Source organism: Pteropus medius, unplaced genomic scaffold (assembly GCF_902729225.1).
Source record: "Pteropus medius unplaced genomic scaffold, Ma_sr-lr_union100, whole genome shotgun sequence".
In the NCBI taxonomy this organism is placed as follows: domain Eukaryota; kingdom Metazoa; phylum Chordata; class Mammalia; order Chiroptera; family Pteropodidae; genus Pteropus; species Pteropus medius.
Window position 1 is genome coordinate 10,043,487 of NW_024352785.1, and position 8,252 is coordinate 10,051,738.

General features: G+C 32.6%; 1 pseudogene; it reads left to right on the forward strand.

Annotated features, from left to right (window-relative positions):
* Window positions 1-1,054: 1,054 nt before the first annotated feature.
* Window positions 1,055-1,163, forward strand: LOC120591041 (uncharacterized; annotated as a pseudogene).
* Window positions 1,164-8,252: the final 7,089 nt, after the last annotated feature.

An 8,252-nucleotide genomic window follows, 5' to 3' on the forward strand; every position in this document is an offset into this window, starting at 1 on the left:
GTTTGACAAAAATTGTTCTAGAGAAAAAAAAATAGCTTGGGTATTTTGGAAAACTGAAACGCATTTGGTGAGATGACATTTTAAAATTTGAAGTGGAAGCAAATATCTGATCTAAAATAGAGACACCAAGAAAAGGGAGATCTTTTTCTTGTGATACATATAGGCAGATTCTGTGGTTATTGTACCAAGACTGTGAATTCTTGGTAGCATGTGGCATGTGAAATTTTCCTGTCTGCTGGATTTCACTACAATAGTCCCCTCTTATCCATGGGGCGTACATTTTAAGACCCCCAGTGGATGCCTGAAACCACAGATAGTACTGAACCCTAAAAATGTTGTGTTTTTTCCTATACATACATATCCTTGATAAAGTTAAATTTATAAATTAAACATAGTAAGAGATTAACAACAATAACTAATAATAAAATAGAACAATTAAATAATATAATAAAAGTTATGTGAGTGTGGTCTCTCTCTGTCTCTTTTAAAATGTCTTACTGTACTGTACTTGACCTTCTTTCAATGATGTGAGATGATATAATGCCTACATGATGAGAGGAAATGAGGTGAATGATGTAGTAGACATTGTGACATAGTGTTTGGCTAATATTGTCCTGTTGTATTGTCAGGTCAAAAATAGCAGAAATTTCTTTTTGCTTCATAATTTCAAGGATAGAAGATTTGTTCTTACCATATGTAGATCTTAGCAACTCAGTACTCAATTTTTTTCTTTCTTCATTAAATTGAAAACTTTCATCTTTTTAAAGGAAGCACTTTACAGCTTCTCCTTGTCATAACTGAATTGCCAGCATCACTACTCTTGTGCTTTGGGGCCATTATTAAGTAAAATAAGGGTTACTTGAACACAAGCACTGAGATACTGAGGCAATGGAGCTGGTAACCAAGATGGTAACTGACTAATGGGTAGGGAGGATATGCAGCTGGGAGACACTGGACGAAGGAATGATTCACATCCAGGGTGGGACAGAGTGAGAATGTAAGAGATTTTACTGTGCTGCTCAGATCGGTGCACAATTTAAAACTTATAAAGTGAGTATACGGCCATGCTACCCTGAACACCCTCGATCCCGGAAGCTAAGCAGGGTCGGGCCTGATTAGTACTTGGATGAGAGACCACCTAGGAATACCAGGTGCTGTAGGCATAAAATAAATAAATAAATAAAAATTTAAAAAATAAAAAAGGTAAAACTAATAAAGTGTTTATTTGATATTTGCAAGCCATGGTTGATCATGGGTAAGTGAAACCTTAGAAAGCAAAACCATGGTAAAGGGGGGGACTACTGCATAACTGAAATTCCCTTAAAGTCATCCAAACACAGTTCTTCAACCCACTAATAGTATATTTACTTTATGCTATGACAGTGAAAACAAATTTTTTTTTTCTAGAAGGAGCTGAAGATATCATTCAAGCTTATGAAAAAACATGGAAGAAAAATAAACATGTTTTAAAATGTGAACTTGGAAAATCAGTGAACATTAAGATAGCTGCCTTTTGCTAAATAGAATGATGGCAATTAAATGCACCATTTTATTCATTATTTACCAAATAGCCATTAAAGCTTGCACACTAGGTTCTAGAAATATCGATATATTTATCCCATTGGCTCTCCCATTTCTGCCACTGGCATCATCATCCTCCTTGTTGCTTAGGCTAGAAACCTGTGAGTCAGTCCACTCCTTTGTTTCCTTCACACCCCATTGCTCATCACTCAACCATGTTAATAGATTCAGCCCAAAATCCCTAGACAAAACAAAAAACAAAGCCTGAATTAGTTTGAACTCTTACCAAAAGGATAAGAGAATACCTCTTACTCCATATACTTGCCAACATAGCCTGAATTATCTGTTCCTTGAATGTTTGGGGTAATTTGCCCACAGAATAATGTGGCTTGGTGACACTTTTGTGGAAAAATGTTTGGCTATTTTTTAAATTTTCCTACAGATATTGGTATTCAGATTTTTCTATTTTTTGTACCATGTTTACTGTTTTGTATAAAGAAATACTGGATTTTAAAAGTTAATGTGATTGAATTATGTTTAATACTCTCATAATATGTAATCTTCATATATGTAGTTAAGTCCCATACCTTATTTCTATATTTTTCCTTTTTTCTTTATTAGCTGTTTCAAAGTTGAATTCTTTTTAAATTTTTTCCTAGCTCTCCCTCATTTGCTTGCTTGCTAGAAAGCAAAAACAAAGCAAACAAAACTTTATTTTCCCCCAAAGAACAACTGGGCCTCATTTTATCTAACCACTTTATCCAATAAATGTGAATGTATCATCAATAATATGAAAACTATGCCTGTCAACTTATAAATGCCATTATTGAGAGGTGGTGTGTTATAATATGTGCAAAAATTACATTTCTGGTAATTTATTAATTTTCTTAATCTTTATAAATTAAGCTTTGAGTTTCTAAAACAAATAATGTTAAACTCATCACCTATATTGAACTAAACTAAATTCAACACATTAAAATGTTTATAAAAACTATATTTTTCTAAAGGTTTTACCTAATCAGAGATCTGAAAGTTTTAATGTATCAAAAAATTACTGAACAGTTGGTAAGAATAGTGAGAAACTATAGAACAAATGAGAATAAGACATCAGAGGGGGGGCCTAGTAGAAGACTAAGAGTGAAATGAACTGCTTTAATAATGAATGTCGGCAAGAATCCTGAAAAAAGAGAAAAAACATTAGGAAGAAGAATATATAAAACTCATCAAATAGAAATACAAGATGAAGATAATCAACACAAAAGGGAAAAGCATTAGAAATATCTTTTTCATTTGTAAGCACTCAAGGCTCTTGAATCTGTTCTCACAAAACACATAATTATCATTTCATCTAATCTGTATATTTTCCCATGCAGATAAAGCATTCCCTACATATATTTAGATTTCAATGTCTACCAACAAGTCATAGAGGCACAATTTGACACAATAACTCATATCTATCCAAAATACTTTATTGTTAGTTAATAGTGTGTTACTCCCATACAAATCTGGTCATTTGACTCACTTGTCTATTTAAGTGAGAAGAAAAATATGTTGTGTTACAATGCAATGAAATCTATGAGTAAATATATAAAATGTGTTAATATTTATTAATATCTTCTAAAGAACTATTTCATTTTTATTTTATTTTAATCAATTCTTTACTTAAATCTTTTTAAAAACTTTATTTTTTAGAGCTTCCCTCCTTCTCCCACTGCTCCCTCTTGTCCCTCTCACTATTCCTCCTCTGAGATGGACATCAGAACTTCTGGACTGTGCTAGGTTATAAGTAAATTCTTCAATTAGATCTTCTTATTTAATATTTAATATTTGATTTTGTCCATTCTTCTATTAGGCTTATTTACTGAGCTTTTCAAAAAACTTTTCTATGCTCATAATTTAAATTGCTAAGATTTTTTTTACAATCACCTATATTGTTATATGTAAATATATATCTATATTGCTCTTTTATCATACATGAATATTAATTATAACTATTTTGGAGTTTTTTCTATTCATTTTATTAACTCTGTTTCTTCGAGTGTTGTTTTTGTTGTTGTTGAGGTTGGTGCCTCTTTCGCAATATTCCTCAAACAGTGATTCTTAGCTGTATGCTTATCTTTATATCTATGGCTCTGTGTATACATGTCTGTGGATCTGGCTTCCATTTACTATAACTTGCCTCCAGAGATTGTGAGGTGGGGCAGGACACATGGCCAAGAGAAGATATTTCAGTAAGTGTCTTCTGCATGAGAGGTCTCCTATCCCTCTCACAAGTCAACAGCTATGTAGGGCCCTGCTATGCCATTCATCCCCAGGGTCTGTTGTGGATGGCAGAAGAGCTGCTGCCACTGCTTTGTGTAATAAGAAAAAGGAGAGGGGCTGACCTGCCCAGCTGCTCTGCACAGGATGCCCTAATTAATAACTATGGTCTCCCTCTGCTCCACTGCAGCTGTTGAATGAGCTTGCAGGTTCCTGAAACTACAGTTAGGGTTTTATAGAGTTACTTATAAAAGGTTTCCTTTAAACAACAACTTTGATGGTAGCGAATTTACATATAGCATAAAATGAAGCATTTATATCACTATTGTTATTATGACTTGATCACTATTTTTAAAAATGCGTGTTCTTTAAAAATGCTTGTTCTTTCTGATCTGCATAAATCATTTTAAGAAACTTGTAAAGAAATAGGAAGTTTTCTATTTGCTGTTTTAAAAAGGCAACACTAGTCTCAAATGACTTTCCTGGTGATATTTATTGATCTCATAGAGAGAAGGTAGAATCATAGCTTTGAATAAAGCAAAAAGGAAAGCAAAAGCAGAAAAGTTAATGCAGACTCAGACTATTTAAAGAACTTTTTAGTGAGAAATTACTACTGAAAGAAAAACTAAGCACCTCTTTTAACAGAATAGATCTTAAATATCTCCATATGATTTGGGGAGATGAAATGAAAGAGAGAAAAAAAGGTATGAGTTCAATTTAATTTGATATTTTTTTAAAAACCCAGGTTATTCAAATGATCTTTTAAAAAAACTTTAAATTTTTAGAAAGAAAATCTTTTTACTATTACCTAAAATGCTTAATGCATGTTATAGCTAGAATATTATATTTAGGTAGGGTTGCCAGGCATTCTGTCTATACAGGACGCATCCTGTATTTAATTATGTTATATTGTTTCCTGTTTTTACTTTGTCAGAACATTTTAAATGCCCTATATTCAGCTTTTTAAAAGAAATTACAAAAACCCATCAGAGCCGTTTTTCTGCCAGTGTTTGGTGCTTATATCACTAAAATGGAAACACCAGCTGAGAACCATACCTCCACAAACATCTGGGTAATCTCTTATTGTCTCTCCTGCAGATTTGGCTGAGAGGAGACCAAAAGAGGGAACTGAGAATTAAAAGTTTTTTTATTCATACTCAAGAAAGGAAAAGAATATTTTTTGGCCAAATTCCCAAGTTGTGAACAAGTAAGCACTTGTTAATTCAAGATGACTTTGTATCAACATGCGTGCTCTGAAAATCAGCCAACAGCAATGGCCTCATTTCTGTGGCCCTGCTTCTGGAAACCAGCCAGTAAACAGACTCTCTCCAAGCTTCTAAAAGTGAGCAAATCAATAACAGCCCTGAGTTTCAGAAAACCAATCAGTGATGAACTTTAGTCCTGAAAGACAACAATCTGTGACAGCCCATGCTTCTTATCAACAGCCAATCAGCAAGTGCCTAACTCCAGTAGCCATGCTCTTGGAGGTCACTGTCAGCTGGTGAACAGCAGTTTTCTTCCAGTGACTGCACTAACACATCTGAAAGTCTCTCAATCTTTATATACTCCTGCTTCCACCAGACCCTGAATAACGAGCTTCTCAAAACCTATATAACATCAACTATAGTTTTGCTTATAGAAACTGCCTTACAAGTATTGATCTCCCTTGCAGGTAAACAGAAAGTTTACCTTTTTTGCATCAGACATTGAGTTCAATTTATTGTTAGTTGGCAACCTTGCAACCCTTCAACCCCTGTTTACAGTTTGTTATGAGTTCAGATTTGTGAACGACTGGTGGTACTGACATGGCCATAAGGATATCAAATTCAATCTTCTCAAATTTTGCTGTGATCGATCATAGCACATCAATCATTTTTGTGTGTGTGTGTGTATTTGAAACCCCAAATACCAAAACTCAGAGTAGATTTTGTGATGAATTTATGAACAATGGACACTTATTAAATGAGAAAAAAGTCTTTCTGACACTCTTCGTATAATATGTAATTGCTTCTTCAATATAAAAATTATTAGATATAAATTAGCATAAACGAACAGCAGAGCATTAGAGATGTATGATTTCCTCAATTAGTACCAAAGAAAATGCTACAATAACAAATTGTTTTGAGTAAGAGATATTCAAATTAAGATTAAAATAATCACGGTAGAAGTTGCAGTAGACTTCCACAGTATGGATCTTCATCAGTCTTTCAGCTCGAATAACTATTTAAATTTACTGCTACCAGAAGTATTTTCCAACTCCCAAACTGCAAGCAGATATTCAAATATCAGGACAAAATCTACAGCAATAATGAAACATGTAATGGCTGCATTTACTACTACAGGTTATCAAAGATCTAACTGCGGCACAGCCTTTTTGCATCACAGCCACAGATACAGATATTCAGTCTGAAAAAAAATTTTTTCCTTTTGCTTGTGCAATATTTTTCTTGTGAGAAAGGCTTGCTTACAAGGCTATTGTGAGTAAAATTCCTTTCAGATGAGACTTTGAAAACGTTAGCAAATTTTAGCAAGAACTCTCTTTTTGAGCTAGTAGTTAAATGAGATAAATTGTATTGCTTTTGATACAGACCATGTAGATGATTACGTAAAGGTGCAGAAAAAGTTTATTCAAAATTAAAGCAAAATATGGATGATTCCATAGCAAGTGTTGGCTGTCCTGCCCATATCCTGCAGAATGCTGCCCAAATAAAATATAATGTTCTTTCTGTTGATACCATTGTGACATTGTTATGAAATTGCTCTCTGACTTCAGCACTTATACTGTTTGTGCTGAGTTATACTGTACTGAGTTGTACAGTGTTATACTGTTTGTACTGAGCTATTAAATTTTTTTGTGATTTTGTTGGCATTATTCAATCGTCTCAAAAAATCTACTAGCTCTCTTTAACAAATACATTTGAAGGAATCCTTGCTTTTTCACTTAAAGTTTGAAACATACTTCGATTATAAAGAAAAGGACCCCCAAATTCTTGTTGAGTTCCAATAATCCGTTAAGTGAGGTGATCTTTTTCTTGTTCATAGTCTTCAATCACTTTAGCAAAGGATTATACAAATTGACAGCAAACAATGTTTTTGAAGTACTTCACTGTTTAAAGGAACTTGTTGAATGCATTAAAGAAAGAATTGATAAGGAATTTATTCCTTTCATTATCAAGGCTGTTCTTAAAAGGGGCAACAGTACTTTGGAACAGGAAAGAAATTCCAACTTGAAGTAATAATTATTATGGCACTTGTTATAAATATTTTAAAATCGATATTAACCTCTGAAGAATTTTATTCTCTTTTGCTGGATTTTATTAAATGTTCTGTCATAAGAAATAGTGGAATCACGTGTATCAATGAAGAAGGAAATACAAAGGGACAACAGTACTCTTTTATATCAATGGACAAGATTTTTAAAAGCTATTGATCAAGACATAATTTTCAACAATAGAAAAATGAGTTATGCCATGAAAGATGGTACGTGCTTTTAACAAATGAAATTTGGAAAGCAATTATGAAAATTTTAGCTTTATGCCAGTATATGTTTAATATACTGGCTTTTAATGCTAGTACTGACCATGTTTTTTCATTGATGAATGTTAAATGGACAAAAGAATGAAATAAGTTGAATGTGACCACTGTAGATGATATGTTACAATAAAAATGAAATAGAGACTGTAACCACAAGGAACTTAATAAGCAAATTCTGCAAAATAAGAAATCATTAGGAGAATCAAGTGATCAAGGAAATAAAATTTAAGGAAGTGGTATGTAATTCAGATGGTTATATTTTATTTCAGATAGATGGTTATATTTTATTTCAGATAAATAACAAATACTTTTAAAGTACAGTATGTCCCATGGAATATTTTATATTTATCTAAATGTATATATGTGCATAGACAGAAATAAATAAAATTTAACTGGGCATCCTGTGCTTTTATTTGCTAAACCTGTAACCTTATATTTAAGTCAAATTTAAGTTTTAATGGAGTTTTATATTTTATATTTATAGTTTAAAATAAATTGTGGCATTTTATATAGCAATATGTATATTATAATTTTGTCCACTTTATAAGACTTCGGAGCATTGCTTGCCTTTTATTGGTTAGATAGCCTTGGTATTATTTTAATCTTTTATGAAATATTATTAGCAATATTATTTTTTAATAGCATATTTTTATAACAGCTTTAGTGAAAGATAACAAACATATCAACAATCCACTCATTTCAAGTGTGCAATTCAATGGTTTCACTATATTCAGAGATAAATGCAACCATAACCATTCTGAATTTTATAACATTTTCACCACCTTAGAAAGAAACTCTTTAGCTGTTTGTTTTTGTCCCTCATGCTCCCTTGCCCTTTCCCCACTACCACACACTGCTAATTTACTTTCTGTCTCTACATATTTGCCAATCCTGGACATTTCATATAAATCCTGGAATCATATAATGTGGTCTTTTGT